This window comes from Leptonychotes weddellii, chromosome 11 (genome assembly GCF_054177405.1).
Source record: "Leptonychotes weddellii isolate Sample4059 chromosome 11, ASM5417740v2, whole genome shotgun sequence".
NCBI classification, from domain to species: Eukaryota; Metazoa; Chordata; class Mammalia; order Carnivora; family Phocidae; genus Leptonychotes; species Leptonychotes weddellii.
In genome coordinates, this window is record NC_138379.1 from 17,887,087 (window position 1) to 17,906,310 (window position 19,224).

Here is a 19,224-nt window from a genome sequence, read left to right on the forward strand (position 1 = left end):
TGTGTGTGTGTGTGTGTGTGTGTGTATACCACATCTTCTTTATCTGAAATTTAATTTTAATTTTTCCAGCTTTTTTGAAATATAATTGACATGTTGTGTAAGTTTAAGACATATAGTGTGATGATTTGGTTCACATATATATGGCAAAATGATTGCCAAAATAAGGTTAATTAACACATCTGTCACCTCACATAATTATAATCTTTTTGTGTGGGGTGAGAACATTTAAGATGGGCTCTTTTAGCAACTTTCAAGTATATAATACAACTTTCAAGTATATAAAACTACAGTCACCATGCTCTACATTAGATCCTCAAAACTTATTTATCTTATAACTGGAAATTTGTACTCTTTGACCAGTATCTCCCCATTTTCCCCACACTCCCAGCCCCTGTGAACTTCCAGGCTACTCTGCTTCTATGAGTTTTGATTTTTTTTTTTTTTTTAGATTCCCCATAGAAATCAGATCATACAGTATTTGTCATTCTCTGCCTGACTTACTTCATTTAGCCTAATGCTGTCAAGGCCCATCCATGTTTTTGCAAAAGCAGGTTGTTGGGTTTTTTTTTTTCCTTTCTCAATACTATTCCATTGTGTGTATGTGTGTGTGTGTATCTCACATTTTCTTTGTTCAATTCATCCATTAAAGGACACTTAGGTTGTTTCAATGTCTTGCCTATTGTGAATCATGCTACAAAATATAATGAACATGGGGATACAGATATCTTTTTGAGATCCTGATTTAATTTCCTTCCTATATGTACTCAGAAGTATGATTGAAAAATTGTATGGTAATGCTATTCTTATTTTTTGAGGAAATTCCATACTGTTTTCCATAGTGGCTGCACCATAACCATACATTCCTACAATAGGGCACAAAGGTTCTCTCTATTTCTCATCCTCCCCAGCACTTGTTGTCTCTTGCCCTTTTAATAATCACCATTCTAACAGGTGTGAGATGCTATCTTACCATTCTGATTTGATTTTGATTTGCATTTTCCGGATGATTAGTGATGTTAAGTATCTTTTCATGTATCTGTTGGCTATTTGTATGTCTTCTTTGGAAAAATGTCTATTCAGTTTTTCTTTGCCAATTTTTTAACTGGATTATTTGTTTTTTCCTCTTGAGTTGTATGATATATTTTAGATATTAACCCCTTATCTGATAAATGGTTTGCAAATGTTTTCTCCCATTTAATATGTTTCATCTTCATTCTGTTGATTGTTTCTTTTGCTGTACAGAAACTTTTTAGTTTGATTAGTCCTACTTGTTTGCTTTTGCTTTTGTTCCTTTTGCTTTTGGTTTCATAGCCAAAAATTTATTGCCAAGACCAACATGAAGGAAATTTTTCCCCTCTGTGTTCTTCTGGAATTTTATGGTTTCCGTTATTGGACTTAAACCTTTAATCCATTTCAAGTTAATCTTGTAAGATAGGGGTTTGGTTTTACTCTTTTGCTCGTGAATATCCCTTTTTCCCAACACTATTTATTGAAAAGTCTTTTTCCTATTGAACATTCATGGCTCCCTTGTCAAGTAGTAGTTGACCAGATATGCACAGGTTTATTCTGGGCTCTCTATTCTCTTGCAATGGTCTATGTATCCATTTTTATGCAAGTAAAATTAGTTGTTTTAATTAGTATAGTTTTGAAGTACAGTTTGAAATTAGGAAGTGGGATGCCTCCTGCTTTGTTCTTCTTTCTCAAGATTGCTTTGGCTATTTGGGATCTTTTGTGGTTCCATACTAATTTTAAGATTTTTAAAAAATTTTTGTGAAAAGGGGGCACCTGGGTGGCTCCGTTGTTTAAGCATCCTACTTACCCTTGGTTTCGGCTCAAGTCATGATCTCATGGGTTGTGAGACTGAGCCCCACATCGGGCTCTGCACTCAGCAAGGAGTCTGCTTGAAGGTTCTCTCCTTCTGCCCCTCCTCCTGTTCATTCTCTCTCTCTCTATCTCTCTAAAATAAATAAATAAATCTTTAAAATAAAATAAAATAAAATTTTTATGGAAAATGCCATTAAAATTTTGACAGGGATTACACTGAATCTATGGATGGCTTTTCATCTAATATATGTCTAATATACTCGCATATATCTAGTATAGACATTTTAACAATATTAATTCTGTTGATCATCAAATATGATATCTTTCCATTTCTTTGTGTCTTCTCCAATTGTTTTTATCATTGTCTTATAGTTTCCAGTGTACAAATCTTTCAACTCCTTGGTTAAATTTATTCTTAAGTATTTTATGATTTTTGATGCTATTGTATATAGGATTATATTCCTTATTTTTTTAGATACTTCACTGTTAGTATATAGAAATGTAACTGATTTTTGTATGTTGATTCTGTATCCTAAAACATTACTGAATTCATTTATTAATTCTAACAGCTTTTGGATGGAATCTTTAGGATTTTTTTTATGTATAAATTATGTCATCTGTGAAGAGACAATTTTACTTCTTTCTTTCCAATGTGGATAACTTTTTTTTTTATTTGCCTAATTGCTCTAAGACTTCTAGTACAATGTTGAATAGGAATGGTAAGACTGGGCACCCTTGTCTTGTTCCTGATTTTAGAGGAAAAGATCTAGCTTTTCACTGTTGAGTATGATGCTAGCTGTGGGTTTCTCATAAATGGTCTTTATTATGTTGAGACATGTTTCTTCTATACCCAGTTGTTGAGAACTTTTATCATGAAAGTGTATCAGATTTTGTCCAATAGCTTTTCTTCCTCTATTGAAAAGATAATATGATTTTTATCTTTCATTTTACTAACGTGCTATAACATATGTATTGATTTATGTATATTGAACCACCCCTGCATCCCAGGGATAAATCTGACTTGATCATGGTGTATGATCCTTCTGATGTGCTGTTGAGTTTAGTTTGCTAGATCTCCAGGGGGTGCAAATGGAAGGTTCTTTTGCCTGGTCCCTGTACCAGCTGTCCAATTTGTAGGACTGCAGCTGGAAGGGGCCTGATGCCTAATTTAAGGCCGTTTCAGGACCTCTGGGGGTGCAGACAGGGATGTCTTCTTCAGGGTCCCTAGGCCAGCGAGAATGTTCATAGTGTGTGGCTGAGATGTGCTAGAGCACATTACAGCACTCTCTCAGAATCTACAGTCTGACCGAATTTGGTGGGCTTACTTCCAGGGACCTCCCAGGCTATGGCCAAGAGGGACTATGACTAGCTGTGAGCCACTTCAGGGTCCACAGCCAGGACCAAGGTCTGGACCCATCTGATGCGTGGGCGGGCATGACTCCCCTCAGGTCTCTTGACATATGGTGCTGGTGACAAACTCAAAGCCACATGGGTCTATATTTGAGTTATCAGGAGTCCAGAACTATTTGTGTTTCTGTGGCCAGGGCTATGGTCAGTGACTCAGCTTCCTGGTTTCAAGCCTGACCAGCTCTCCTCAGTCTTGGACTTCACCAGAGCTTCATAGTCTCCTACCTGGATCCCAAGCTCCCATGAAGGCACTTTTGTGCACAGATACCAAATCTGCTGCTGACAGGGGGTGGGGGGAGTCATGTGCAAGGGACATTTTATTTGTCGGGAAAGCTTCATCAGAATCCTGTTTCTCCAGCGTTAATTTATATGTTATGGCATTTGGGCCAACGCTAGTAATCCGATCTTGAGCTCTACCACATTAGCAACTGCAATTCGTATATATTCATAATGCAGCTGCCTCGTTTTCATTAAATTAATACCAAAATGGTATAGCTTGGTGGATTTGGAGAATAACACTCTACCAAGAAAGAAAGTCACTACACCAAGTGGCTATGCAGCCTCTACTTGAATACTCAAATGACAATAAACTCACTACCTTTAAAGGCAGTCTCTTCTACCCCTGGATAGTTTTGTTGTTTAGACACTCTTCATGTTAAGCTGAAATTGCCTTTCCTGTCATTACCACGTGTGGTTCTTATGCTATGCCTTGAGGCACACGAAACCCTTGTAATTGCACTTTCCTGGAAAGACCCGGCCACCCTGATTCCTGGCCACTGTCCTCCAAGTCTGTTTGCTTTCTGCAGACTCCACACCCTCCTCTCCTTTGAGCATGGCTCACGTGACGTGGTTTCAGTTCACCGCCCTGCTTCACTGGCTCCCCTCATCTTGTTTACATTATCCATGTGCCCTGGCATTTCAGCTCCACGTCATTTTGCTGCTAGTCCACACCACTGGCTTCTGTTCTCCCATGACATCGCTGCATGGCTAACTTGCCCAAGTAAAACAAGGTTTAATTAAATCTTAATGTTGCACCCGGCTCTTGTAGAACTGTTGTTTTCCGGTCCTTGTGCTATTAGCAGAATACATAATGAGAGCAGAGCGTATGAGTGTAGAATCGGTCCCACTTATAAAAAGTTGCATTTTGTCACTCACTCGCAATTTCCTTTCACTAAGTTTACTTTTTGGCTTATCACAGAGGTCTCACGTTTTCCTCGCAGACAAATATACGTGTATTTATGGCAGTGTTTGTTGTTTTTGAGTGATGAAATTGGCATCAAAAAAATCTGAAAATACATTAAGAAATCCAAACGGGAAGAAGCAGGATTAGTTCAAATGTTTGAGGATTTCCCTGTTCTTACCTGTTAACTCTTTTACATTCATGAATTGTCTAAATTAAAACTAGTAATCTTCTGAACTCTACAGATGCTAAATAGCTCATAAATTATTCTGGTTTTGAACTGCTATCATTTCTCCCCTAATTTTAATTTATGACATAAAAATCATCATTATGGTTATTACTCTCTGGAAAAAAAACTAAAACGTGGTAACACCAAACAATTCCTGACATGACTAATTTTTCCAATCTGGTCATAAATCCTTAGGAAATGTCCTGTATCTCAATTATTAAATGTTGATCCAATAAGAGTTATTTCAACAGTTAACTATTTTTGCCTGCCTTAGAGAAGTACAAGAGAAAATATGATTATATGGTTTGATATATGCATGAAACTTATCAACAACTTTAGTTGTGTCCAACAGCTAAACAACATGAGGACTTTTTATACTGTATCATTGAACTGATAATGATTGAATATATTATTTCTGGAAATTCACCTCTCACTTTCTTAGCCTTTTTACTTCAGGTGATAGCAATGATTTGCTCTGTTTATTTTGTGATTTAAAAAAACCAAAGAGCTTAGAAAACTTTCTGGACACCAGACTCCTGAGTCCCATGTTAAATAAGAATAGTTTAAAGCAGCTACATAGTATGAACCCCCCTTTAGGTAAAAATACCACAGCACAGAATGTTGAGAAGTCTCTTTTCAAAGCTACCAACCCATGGGAAACTAAAATCTCATGTTTGAGTATAAATGCCCTCACTTTAGTTTCTCCAAGGCAAACTAAATTCTTTAAAAATATATGTGAAAATATTTCAATCCGAGTCATCTACAAATCTATGTGCTTATATTATGTGTCAGTTAACATGTGTAAAGATTATGATTATTTATATATAATGACTGGTACCATTCTTTAAAAAAAAAAAAAAGAGTCTCAAGTACCAATTAAAAACTGGAAGTATAAAATGAAAATAAAATCTGATTTTCTAAAGGATGTAAAGTTTTCATAGATCAAACATAAAAGCAATCTATTTTATTATTTGTTTATTCCTTAATTTTTGCAATAGTCCCAGAGTAAATATAGACTGCAGTGAAGTCAATTTTCTGAATTGAACTTGGGATATTTTTTATTAGTGTTTAGTAGACTAAATATCTAGGAGATGTACAGGCAAAAGAAGGGTTATTTAAGACTCATCTCTAATATCTAGCCCAGTGCATGGCTAATTTCTAGAAAATATTTATCAAGTGAATTGTTGACAGACAGATGCATTGATTGACTAAATCAATGACTATGAAAACATTCATACACTGAACTAAGAGTCAATAATTATTGTAAAGCTCCATAGCTCTTGTTTAATATTATCTTCTTAATGATGGCAAAGATGGAAGCCCTCTTCTTGGTCATTCATTTTCTACAAGAAACAGCAAGATTCAACACATTTGAAATAAATCTGAAACCCTGAGACTTCCCATTTGGGTCTTCCTATTTATGCATAGAAAACTGGATTCATTATATGAACAAGGCACCTCACATGACTACAGAGCTCATGTGCCCTTCACAGGTAGTCTCTGGGAATCAGCAAATTTCTTCATAAATCCATGGGGAAATCGACAGACTTCTTCTGTCATTTCTTTTTTTTTTCCCCCTGTTAAAAAGAGATTATTTTTTTGGTTTTTTGGATTTTGGTTTTTTTTGTTGTTGTTTTTTTTGTTTTTAATGATGTTCAATTAGCCAACACATAATACATCATTAGTTTTTGATGTAGCGTTCAACTATTCATTAGCCATTTCTTATAACATTGTTTTTTTGTGTTTTTTTTATTTTTTTTTATTCTTATGTTAATCCCCATACATTACATCATTAGTTTTAGAGGAAGTGTTCCATGATTCATTGTTTGTGCATAACACCCAGTGCTCCATGCAGAATGTGCCCTCCTCAATACCCACCACCAGGCTAACCCATCCTCCCACCCATTTCTTATAACATTGTAACATTTCTTCCTCTGCCATTGCTAGAGGCACCCCTTAGCTCTAAGACTGAACCTCAGCCCTACAACTCAGTCCTTCTCCAGCAGCCACATTCAGCATTGAAGATATTCCAACACTTGCCCCAAACCTAGGAGTCTTACCGTGTTACATTTTTCACTTCCAATCCATGAGCAAATCTTGATGGGATTTCTTACAAAATATATCTCAAAGTGCTTCCACATTTTTCATATCCATTTCTATCACTGGGTGTGAGCCTTTATCACTCTTGCCTGGATTTCTGCAATATTCTTCAACTTTTCTCCCTGCACTCAACCCTTACAATCCATTTTCTACAAGTTGGTTTATATTATCTTTTAACAATGCAAAGCAGATCAGTGGCACTATTTTTTTTTTAAGATTTTATTTGACAGAGAGAGACACAGCGAGAGAGGGAGTGGGAGAGGGAGAAGCAGGCTTCCCGCAGAGCAGGGAGCCTGATACGGGGCTCGATCCCAGGACCCTGGGATTATGACCTGAGCCAAAGGCAGACGCTTAACGACTGAGCCACCCAGGTGCCCCAGCACTCTCTTCTTATATCTTAGAGGACTCCTATTACACTGAGAATTAAATCCAAAAATGTTATCAGGAGCTACAAGTCCCTGCATTCTTTGTTTCTTGCCTACCTCTCCAATACCAATATCTCACAGTATCTTTCTTATCACACACAACATTTTTTGATAGATAGGCAAAGATAGGCAAAGAAGCCTGAGTTAGGTGAAGGTTAGCTATACCCTCAGCAAACAGGTAAGAGGAAAACAAAGTCACTGATCGAATTTTGCCAAACACACATATTTATTAGACATGCATGCTTGTATTAGTGAGTGAGCACAAAATAGTTTCAACAACAACCAGTTGAAAGTGCAACAAAGTTACCTCTTTTTGTTCTTTCAGGTGTTCTGTATGTCATCAGCAGAGAGCATTCCAGAGGCAGAATTAGTATACCTTTAAAGTAGGATCAGTCAATGAAATGTTATTTTAACTCATGCCTAGACAGAAAACCATTTATTGATCAAGCCTGAGGTATCTTCCCTAACATAAGGATATAAGCTTCATCGCCCACTAGATTCTTAAACTGTGTTAAAATAAATGTGAGGAGTATCTCAGAAATACATAGGTCAATTCCACATATCATAAATACCTTTAATTTTACCAATAAAGGCCCATTTATATTACTCATAATGCCAAGTATCAAGATATTTATTTGCCAACAAATACCAGTTTAGTAGTTTCTAATACCAGATCACCTGGTGTTGATCAACAGATGGACTAAAGTCTTGTTAGCTATCTCTGGAATGTGACTTTTCTTACATAATTCTAGCAGATGACCTCTGGATTATGGGTTCTTGATTGAGACAAGGGATCCCCTCTTCCTGGAGTCAAAGCCTAAGAAGCTGGAACTTACATAATATCACTCCATCTACCCTGACGTAGTCTCAGTAAGCTGAAGACATTTTAACGTTATTTCAGGAATTTTGCACCTGTTGATGGCTCTATCTAGAAAATTATGTAAACACCCTTCCTAAAGCTCTTCACATGGTAAGCTCCTTCTCATTCTTCAGGCTAAAGTTCAAATTTCACCCTTTGGAAGACGGCTTCCCTTACCAAGCTATCCAAAAAATAGTAATAGTGATCACAGAGTAATAATAGTAACCACAACTGTAATAATAGCTAATGATTTTGAGGACTTCTATGTGTCATGTGCTAGGCTACTTACTGTACCTTTATTATTTCATTTAATCCTCACAACAATCCTATGAAGTAAAATATTTATCTTCACTATACAGATGATGAAATTGAGGCACAGGATCTTGCCAACATAACATAATGGGAAGTGGCAGAGCTGGGATTTGAATCTAGTGAGTCCCTGCCCAGAGTTCACCCTCTTTACAATTAAAGCAACACTGACTAACCTCATGCTAATTACTATCACAACATCCTGTTTAATTCTCAATAGTTTTTACCATAATCTCTAAATATTTTTTATTTACTTAATTGTTCTTTCTCATGTCTCACCAAAATGTGAATTTCTTGAGGGCAGGCACCATGCTGTCTTGTTTATCATTCCATCACAGGATCTAATACTTTTCCTGTTACCTAGTTGGTGCTCAATAAATGTATTTTTGCAAAAATTAATTAGGGTAGTAGAACACAGGTATAGCATTGCTAGTTCTATCTCCTTCATTGACCCTTATCACTCAACTGTCAAAAGGAAAGCCACGAGGCCTGGAATTACTGATTCTCTGACATTCTCCACCACCTATGTCTCACATCTGGTATCACAAGAAGTCCATCAGGGGTTTACTAGGGCATACTTTAATATCTGACAATGATATGGGGAAAGAACAGCTCACATTTCATCTATTCTCCGCAATGTTGCCAAAGTGATATTTCTTAAATCAGAATTCTAGGTAATACACTAAGACAAGAAAAAGAAAGAAAACTTTCTTTGCAGATGGCTTAATTATCTATTAGAAAGTCTGAAAGAATCAACCAAAAAACTCCTGGAACTAATACGTGATTATAGCAAGGTTGCAAGATAGAAGACTAATACACAAAAGTCAGTATTTTTTCCCATATACCAGCAATGAACAAGTGGAATTTGTAATTAATGCCATGTTACTATTTATATTAGTACCACAATAAATGAAATACTTAAGTATAAATTTAAAAAAATATGTGTAAGCTCTCTATAAAGAAAACTACAAAACTCTGATGAACGTTATCAAAGAAGAACTGAATAAAGAGACAGATATTCCATATTAATGCAAGGAAGACTCAATATTGTCAAGATGTCAGCTCTTCCCAATTTGATCTATAGAGTCAATTCAATTCCAATAAAACTTTCAGCAAGTTTGGATGATGACAACTGATTCCAAAGCTTATGTGAAAAGGCAGAACAGCTGGAATTGCCAACACAATACTGAAGGAGAAAAAACAAAGTTGGAGAATGGACATTACTCAATTTCAGGACTTACTATAAAGCTATAGTAATCAAAACCATGTCATATTGCTGAAAGAATAAACAAGTAGATCATTGTGACAGAGTAGAGAACTGAGATATAGACCCACATCAATATGTCAAGTGATCTTTGACAAAGAAAAAAAGGCAATACAATGGAGAAAAGATAGTATTTTCAATAAATGGTGCTGAACAAGTGGACATCCACATGCAAAAAAAAAAAAAAAAAAGAGAGAGAGAGAGAGAATCTAGATACATACCTCACACCCTTCACAAAAATTAGCTCCAAATGTATCATAGTCCTAAATATAAAATGCAAAACTATAAAACTCCCAGAAGATAACATGAGAAATCCTAGATGACAGTGGGTATGGTAACGACTTTTTAGACAAAGCACCAAAAGTATGATCCATGAACAAAATAATCGATAAAGTGAACTTCATTAAAATTAAAAATTTCAGCTCTATGAGAAACACTGTTGAGACAATGAGAGGACAGGCTACAAACTGCAAAAAACACATCTGATAATGTGATAATATACACAAGATACATAATACACCAAGAACTCTCAAAATTCAACAGTAAGAAAACAACCCCATTAAACATAAGCTAAATATCTGAACAGACACCTCATCAAAGAAGATACATAGATGGCAAATAAACACAGGAAAAGATGTTCCACATCATATGTCATCAGGGAAATACAAATTAAAATAACAAGAAGATACCACTACATACCTACTAGAATGGCCAAAATTGAAAATACTGGCAACACAAGATGCTGGCGAGGATGTGGAACAGCAGAAACTCGCTTATTGCTAGTAGGAATGCAAAATGGTACAGCTATTTTGGGAGACAGTTTGGTGGTTTCTTACAAAACTAAATATCTTCTTATCATATGATCCAGCAGTTACACTCATTGGTATTTACCCAAAGGAGCTGTAAACTTGTGTCCACACAAAAACCTACACACACATGTTTACAAGTCTTATTCATAAGGGCCCAAACTTGAAAGCAACCACGATGCCCTTCAGTAAATGAGTGCATAAATATATTGCGGTAAATCCAAAAAATGAAATATCATTCAGCACTAAAAAAAAATAAGCTATCAAGCCATAAAAAACATGGAAGAAACTTAAATGCATATATATATATATATTTTTAGTGAAAGAAGCCAATCTAAAAAGGTTATATACTCTATGATTCCAACTATATAACATTTTGGAAAAGGCAAAACTATGGAGACAGTAAAAAGACTAGTGGTTGCCGGGGTTGGGGGAGGGAGGGATGGGTAGGTCAAGTGCAGACAATTTTTAGGGCAACAAAACTACTCCATTTGAATCTGCAATGGTATGGTCATTATACATTTGTCAAAACTCATAGACTGTACAACCTCAAGAGTGAATTCTAATGTGAACTATGGACTTTGGGTGATAATGATGTGTCAGTGTAGGTTCATTAATTGTAACAAATGTACCACTGTGGTGTGGGACGTCCATAGTGGGAGAGGTTTTGTATGTGTGGGAATAAGAGATATATTTCTCTTTACTTCCTGCTCAATTTTGCTGTGAATCTGAAACTTCTCTGTACATAAGGATTATTAAAACAAACAAAACTACATCAGAACTTCTGCATCTTCATCATTTTAAGGATGGTACCCAAACTCCTTAGCCTGGCATATGAGATCTCTCTAAACTTCTCCCTGCCTAATCCTCTAACTATGCATGTTAACTTGTTACACCCCAACTTGTATGTGTCTGTGTACACACACACACACACACACACACACATACACATCCCTCTTATGCCACCTCTCACACTAATCATTCAGAACTTCCTGTTTATTTAAGCAAAGGTGTTAGTCTCTTGTATAGGCTCTCGTCTCTGAATGGTGAGTTTTCTGCTCTTCTTTGATTGACTAATGCCTACTTGCCTTTCAAGCTTCACATCTTCAGAAGCTGTTCTTCATTCTCCTCCAGTCTTATTCAGGTGCCTCTGACGGCACCCAATATGAACCTTCTTTCATTATAGAACATGTGATATTATTCTATAATCATTTACATATGTGACTGTATCCTTCAATAGATGATGAGTTCCTTGAAGTAGAATGTGTGTTGTTTTAGCACAGTTCTGTGTCCACAGTAGGTGTTCTCAAAATATTTGTTGGGTAAGATTAATGGGGAACAAGGGGGGTGGGGCAGTAAGCTTCGATTCCAGACCATTCCCAGGCCTAACAATCATCTATGGCAAACTGCCCTTCAGGAAAGGTGTGTGCAGTTGCTGGAAGCATTTTCCATCTTTAGTGAATAGGGCCAACTTCATTCCCTGGTGATGTCAATATGGCATCTTTCACCAGCCTGAAAATCCTCTGGCACTAAAAACACACAAAGTCTGGAAGCTGTTTATGAGACTGAGAAGGTGAGTCAATAAACCCTGTTCCAAGTTGGCAAGAAGGGATATAGTCCTAAACATCTAAAGCTCCATAATTCACATTAAGCCTCTCATTAATTTAAATGTTAATGTAAATTTAAAACATGTCATATTGATTTGGAACTATTTTTGTATGAATATTGCATAACTGAGCTTTCTAACAGCGGAATCCAAATGGACATCCCTTCACATCCACTTTCGATTAAGAAAAAAAGTGAAGCTTTCTATTTTTCTCTCCCATTTTATTGCGTTAAATCATTTGTTTTAGTTACACGTTCTAGCTATGAGAAGCTATGAGAACTTCTGCCTTTGAGTGGAATTGATTTGGACAGTCCTGAGTAAAAAGATCAATTTCTGAATCTCCTCTTTCACAGTATTACACATATAATTTCAAATATGTACAGAGATTGGTGTCTTTCCCATGTCACTGATGAGAAACTAAAAGTCTCTATGACCATGCTGGTGATTTCATTCTATTTTGTTAGTTTTCAGCCAGAATCTCCTTTCATTGGGATTTATGTGTCCTTACTTAAAAGGAAAGTTCAATTTTCAAAGAATGTCTCATTATGCTAGGTTCACATAAAAGAAATTATGATGGTGATGATCATAATGATGATGCGGATGATAACTGGAAATTTTGTATATGCTTACTTACTCTGTGCTGGACCTTGATGCAAAGTGTTTTACGAAAATTTCTCACATCAGGGCACCTGGGTGGCTCAGTTGGTTGAGTGTCTGACTCTTGGTTTTGGCTCAGGTCAAGATCTCAGGGTTGTGAAATGGAGCCCTGCATCTGACTCCGTGCTCTGTGGGGAGTCTGGTCAAGATTCTCTCCTTCCCCCTCTGCTTCCTCCCCTGCTTGTGCTCTCTCTCTCTCTCTATCTCAAATAAATAAATAAATAATATTTTAAAACATCATTAAAAAAAAATTCTCACATAATCCCCAAAGCAGCACAGAGAGGGGGTTACTCTCATGACCCTGTTTTACAGATTAGGAAACTGTCCCATGGAAAAATTAAGCCTTTCCTAAAGTTCTACAAGTAGAAAGTGATGTTGCTTGCCCTAGGACTCACGTTGGTCTGACCCCATGTCTTTCTCACAACCACTAAGTTCTTTGGGTCTTAAACCACACAATGTGACTGACACATACAAGCCTTGAACAGGGAATTTCTGTTCTTAAGAGATGCATATGAACATACAATTGATGATTCTATTATACTATTGATAAACTCGGTGGATGGGTGATATCTAGAAGTCTGCTTGCTAATTCATGAACACCTTGTATCTTAATTCTTTCAGCTAAGCACTGTGAAATTTGAACTAATTGATTAGTGAAGCCTCTTCCAGCACCACATTCTATGAGTCTGTATAATATGATTCACTTTGGTCTGATCAACAAACCCTCTGGCTGGTTCTTCTCTTCACAGCCACCCACCACAATGCTTTTTTACACCCAATGCTTCTGCCCCTGCAGACAGCCCCACCTAGCTCAGTTCTCTGTACAAAGATGGGTACACAGTAAGCATCCTGCTATTGACACATTTCTTTGAAACATGCTAAATATCAGGCAGAAAACTCAGGCTAGAAGATGGAAAAGCAGCATTTTGTTTTCCTGAACATAGAAATGAAATACAAACATCATAGTCCTGGAGAGAAATCAGACAAGGCTTTCTTATTATATCAAAATTATATTAACCAGTGCATTCAGAGGCTCACATAAATATAGGCCTGAGAGAACCTATTGAGATGGAATATTTACTGGTCTAGGTGTAGCTAACAAGCTTTATAGTGTCAGGATATATGGGATGGTAAGAAAGAGGATTGTTGGGGCACCTGGGTGGCTCAGTTGGTTAAGCGACTGCCTTCGGCTCAGGTCATGATCCTGGAGTCCCGGGATCGAGTCCCGCATCGGGCTCCCTGCTCGGCGGGGAGTCTGCTTCTCCCTCTGACCCTCCTCCCTCTCATTCTCTCTCTCTCAAATAAATAAATAAAATCTTTAAAAAAAAAAAAAAAGAAAGAGGATTGTTCTGGTCTCACACAGATGTGCTAACTCTGCCACTTCTTACTTCTTTCTGGGCAATTGACTCATGCCTCAGTTTCTTCACCTATAAAATAGGGATCATAGTTCAAAATTTTCATAGGGTCATTATGAGGCTTATTCTGTAAAATAATGTAGATAGTTTATGCCAGTGTCAGAAATATGGTAGAGGTTTAGTGAGTCTCCATTATTCTAATAATAACAAAAAAAATCTCACATGTTAGTTTTTAAATTATTCTTGTAAGTAATAATTTCAGCTCCTGCTCAATTCTCAGTTTTAGGAATTGTTTAGTTTTTGCAAGACAATGACATATGGAACACCAATTAGGTATGAATATTTCATCCAGAAACATTTTTCCCCCTTGGGAGATACCCAAGGGGGGCAGGGGGGATGGAGTCATGATATAATGCCAAATTATGTAAGCTAGCTTACAAGTTGCCCACAGTTTTTCCAGTTTCTTCAGAATTCCAGATTCTTCCCCTCAACATTAGGATAGCAGATAGGTAGGTAGGTAGGTAGGTAGATAGATAGATAGATAGATAGATAGATAGATAGATGATAGATAGATGTAGATAGATAGTGAACCACTGGTCATCAGGTGCCAAAGTATAATGAATCCTGTGAGTCAAAAATCAGATTTTACTCAGCTCTATGAGATACACAATTGATTTTTCAAATCGATAGGTGAACTTGAAATTAATTGACTGCAGTCACCTTAGTATCATTTAACTATAAGTAACTAATTGTCCAGCAGAGATTGAATCCAGTAATTAGGTAATTTATTAAAATTCAACCTTTTTCTAAGCATGATAGTTTTGCTACTGCAAATTCTTCCTAACCTTTCTACTTATATCAAACAACATCTTTTGAAGAAAAATTATCACAAAATTTGAAAGATGGAAGGGGCCTCAGGAGCAACTTTGTACAAAGCCTTTAAGTTTTTATGTGGAGAGATTAAGACCCAGTGAGGTTTGGACACTTGCCCAAATTGCCTGGTTAATTATGGCAGGGTTATTAATTGAATCCATTTCTGATTCTCAATCCAGTGTCTATATTTACTTACTTTCTTGTTGCTATATAAGACTGAGAAATCTGTAAATTACAGTGAATTTTTTATAGTTTTCTATGTCAATTTGGCTATTAGATTTGAAACAAAGTGATAATTATCTGTATAGTTTTGAACTCGTGACAGAAGGATGAGGTAAGAACAAGAAGTCCCTCAAATGTATGTTCAAAATGATATCTATAGATAAACATCTTTTCCAATGAAATACATATGGCACATCTCAATAATACAATGCAATGAACATTGACAAAAGAAAGACTAGCAAATCTAGGATGGATATACTAAAGCAACTATATATATATATAGTTACATATATAGTTATATACATACATACACACATGTGTTATATGTATGCAGCTGTATATATATAGTACATGTGTTATATACATATATATTATATATAGACCCATATATTCACATATATATATATTTATGTTAGAAAGATAAATATTACATCAAATGATTCTATTGAGTGAGGTTGGCAGGCAAGAATGTCTACTCTAAATTTGTTCTCATTCATATAGTATGATTTAAAAATATGATATTTGTGTTGTCTTACTCCAGGTGTAAAATAAACATCATCTGCTGAAATCCAGAACACTTCTTTAAATTCTTTGGGTTTTCTCAGGAAGATCAGGAACTGTTGGAGAAATTTTGATAAGGTAAGTTCCAAGCACTACTAATCTGTTCTCTTGGAGTTTCCATTCTAGCTGCCCAAGTTCAGAATAAAGTGAGGTTTAATAAGTCAAAAGAATAGGCAAATGGAGAGGTAGATGCCACTTTTATTAATGATGCAGTTAGTATCTAAGGATGCTGTTTCAATGTATGACTAAAATAGGCTTCCTAACATTGAACCCCAGACTTAGATTCACCCATCCAGGCCCAGGGCAGCTGTAGGCTCCCCTGACATGGACATGACAGCCTGACCATAAAATTTCCACTGTGGAATAGCCAGTTCAAATGCATCTGTGAGCAGCCTGCTGTAAAGATACAGGCGACGAGAATGGGTTAAACTATAACTGACAAAGTCTTGCTCCTGAGTTCTCCAATCAAATAAACAACTCTAATGACCAAGGAGAGGATAGAGTAAATGGAATAAAAAGAGGCCAGGAGAAATACTATGGTGGGATTTTCTTCAGATGAAAAAATTTAGAAATAGGGAATAAATATTCTTACTTCATACCACTGTATAGGAGTGACCTGCAAAAAAAGAAGGGCCCGTTAGAGGTTGCACCAGGATTTTCTTAACCTAGTAGCACAGTAAGAGAATTTCTCCTGGGTGAGAGAAGCAACCACAGCACGATGATTTCTCCTGCTTTAAGGAGCTAGCCAGATTCAAGGCAGAATTGCTGCCAACTGTCTATTAGAAGTCATGTCTTTTCAGAATCTCAATGGGCATGTTGTCTGTATTGTCATAAAGCAGATCACTCTATGGTAGACCACTGGCATTTATGATTTTAGCTAGTAAAGTAAAGCTCACTAGATAATTTTTAATTTTTTCAGGCATACTATTAAATTATTCTGTAAAGAAGGTGTGGAGGGAACAGTTTATCTAGGTAGTAAGTGAGCTTAGGTAGCTCCTCAGTGTACTTGTCTCAGTGGGAATGTGTAATTGTAATTTCATAAATCATCAATGTTACTTGGATTTATGTGTTGGGAAATGTGTTGGTAAAAATAAAACCAAGGAAAGGGAACTTATAGAAAGGATAGAAAAAGAATCATAAGCATGAATATAAGGGTAAAATGATATACCTGGTGCAGAACTATGAACAAAGCCAACCATCTGCAGACAGTCTTGGTAGCAGGAACCACTTAATATTTTCAACTGGATGATGCCTCTAGAATGAAGGAATGCTTCACTATTTCTTTTATATTTGTGTTTCTTCAGTTGGGATTCTAGATCATGCAAGAAAAAGTTCACTTTAATTTTGGTCATTTGATTTGGTCCAATTTTGGTGATATCCCCTCCCCTTATCTATACTAGCTAAGGATTAGCAAAGGTAAAAACATAATGGATTAGGACAACTTTGTCTCCTATAATGGAAAGACAGTCATCGGGATTTACCATTACACCATGAATACATATCATGGGGAAGAATTAATCATCAAAAATGAGATAGGATATCATCATGAAGGAGGGGTTTTTATTTGATATTATTTAATACCACCTCCTAGTATAGATGGTATATCACCTTTTAACATGAGTAATCTACAAAAATGTATGGACTGCACTGACATTTAGAAAATTGATTATTAATGGGGTGCTGGGTGGCTCAGTATGTTGTGCATCCAACTCTTGGTTTTGGCTCTGGTTGTGGTCTTGAGGTCATGGGATCAAGCTCTGAGCCGGTATCCATACTCAGTGGGAAGGCTGCTTGAGATTCTCTCTCTCCCTCTGCCCCTCCCTGCCCCTCTCTCTCTAAAATGAATGAATAAATCTTTTTTTAAAAAGGTGGTTATTACCAAAGGTCTCTTGGATATATCCTTAAAGAATGTCAAGGGACTACTAAATTTAACACTCAAAACTTATACTTCTGCAAGTTATTATGTGAGCTTGAAAGTAAGATTAAATCTATAAAAGTCCTGATCCTATCTTGTTTTCAGTTTGAAAGGAAGGGACTATCCCTTGTTACCAGACCACATCAGAGAGTGTGGACTTCTGGTATTTAAAAGAGGAGCCTGGTTTCTTGCATCCATCCCATTCAAGTGTGGAATGGGAGCCCTTTTGATTTAAAATCTTCTGCTAGCTACGTTTAACCAACCAACCAACCAAACAGAAACAGTTCAGTGTTGTAATCTTGGTCAATGGGTATCTAAAACCATGCTTGAACTAATGAAACTGTAGAAGTGGAATGGGAAGGAAAATTTAGTCATTGAGAAAGTGATCTCAAGAAGGGACATGTAGAACAGCCCAAAGACATTTCTGTGCCTAAAGATTTGGAAGTCAGGAAGTATGACCACAAATGCACATATTGAGGAATTTGTTTGGCATATCCACTGTTGTCAGTGAGGTATGAAATGGATGGAAATGGGACAAGTATGTAATCTGCTTTCAGCCCTCGATTTTGGAGCCATGGCTTCCTTCTGCTGGGATGCCAGTCTAGATATCCAGCTATAATTAGATCCTGGGGAAGGTAAAACTTATTCAGTAAAGGGACTAGTCCCTCCAAACAAACAAACAAACAAAAATATCATGCTGAAAGAGAGAAGAGAAATAGTAAGAAAAATAGGAAGACTGGGACTTCCCGGGGAGGGGGGGGCCAAACCTCAAAATCCGTCACAAAACAAAGACCTTTAAAGAGGGAAAAAGTGGTCCTAGGTCAATAGAGTTTCCTGTTCCAGAACGAGACAAATGCAAATATTAAAATCTTCAAGGAGATCAGAAAATATAACCACCCCTTTCATTAATATGAGAGCTCTTCCCTTTCTGTTGTGTATAAACACTGGCATATAGATTTTTGTCCCACTTGGAATTTTTATCTTAATATGAACTAGCCCTATCAGCACTTAAGTCTATATCTAACTTCTGCTTGCTAATAGAAAGACTGAGAATTATTGTCTCCTATAAGGTGGTTAAATGGACAGAGCAACAGATTTTAACAAAGTTTCAAATAGCCTTGTCGGGTCTGTGATTCATATACAAAAAGTACACATCTATGTGGTTAAGTTGCAGTAACTGCTCCTTTATCATTGACATTTTTATTTAGGAACAAATAGAGTTCCACTTATTCCTGGAAACATATCTATAAATTAGATCCCCCAATGTCTAAAATGAGATACGTAATTTCAAGTGAAACAATATTATTGCCTCAATCTAAAGAGAACTAAAAGGATATTTGCTATTATCACATCCATGGGAATTTTTTGATAAAAAATATATAGCTTTTTCCGGTTTGGGTTGTCTCTGAAATGTGGCAGTATTGGTAGTGACTGCAATAGTTATTAGATCTGATTCATAGAATTCTTGGTCATAGAAAAAACATGCCCACATTCCCATGACTCAGGCCCTGTTAACAAATCTTTACACCATAAATCTAATGTAGCCATACTCAGGGAATCGCAAGCCCTATGAGATGCCTTCTTCTTGGACTTTAAATTAAAAATAGAATTAAAACACCCCGTAGTGGCAAG

The 19,224-nt window shown here is 36.5% G+C and overlaps 1 protein-coding gene across 4 annotated transcripts in view; it reads left to right on the forward strand.

Moving 5' to 3' along the window:
* Window positions 1-19,224, forward strand: part of LRRC4C (leucine rich repeat containing 4C) — a 1,062,461-nt gene that overhangs the window by 868,857 nt on the left and 174,380 nt on the right. For all 4 annotated transcript variants that reach the window (XM_081798293.1, XM_081798297.1, XM_081798294.1 and 1 more), the window contains one exon: window positions 15,658-15,755. The gene's annotated coding sequence lies outside the window, so the exon portion shown is untranslated. The remainder of the gene's footprint in view (window positions 1-15,657; window positions 15,756-19,224) is intronic.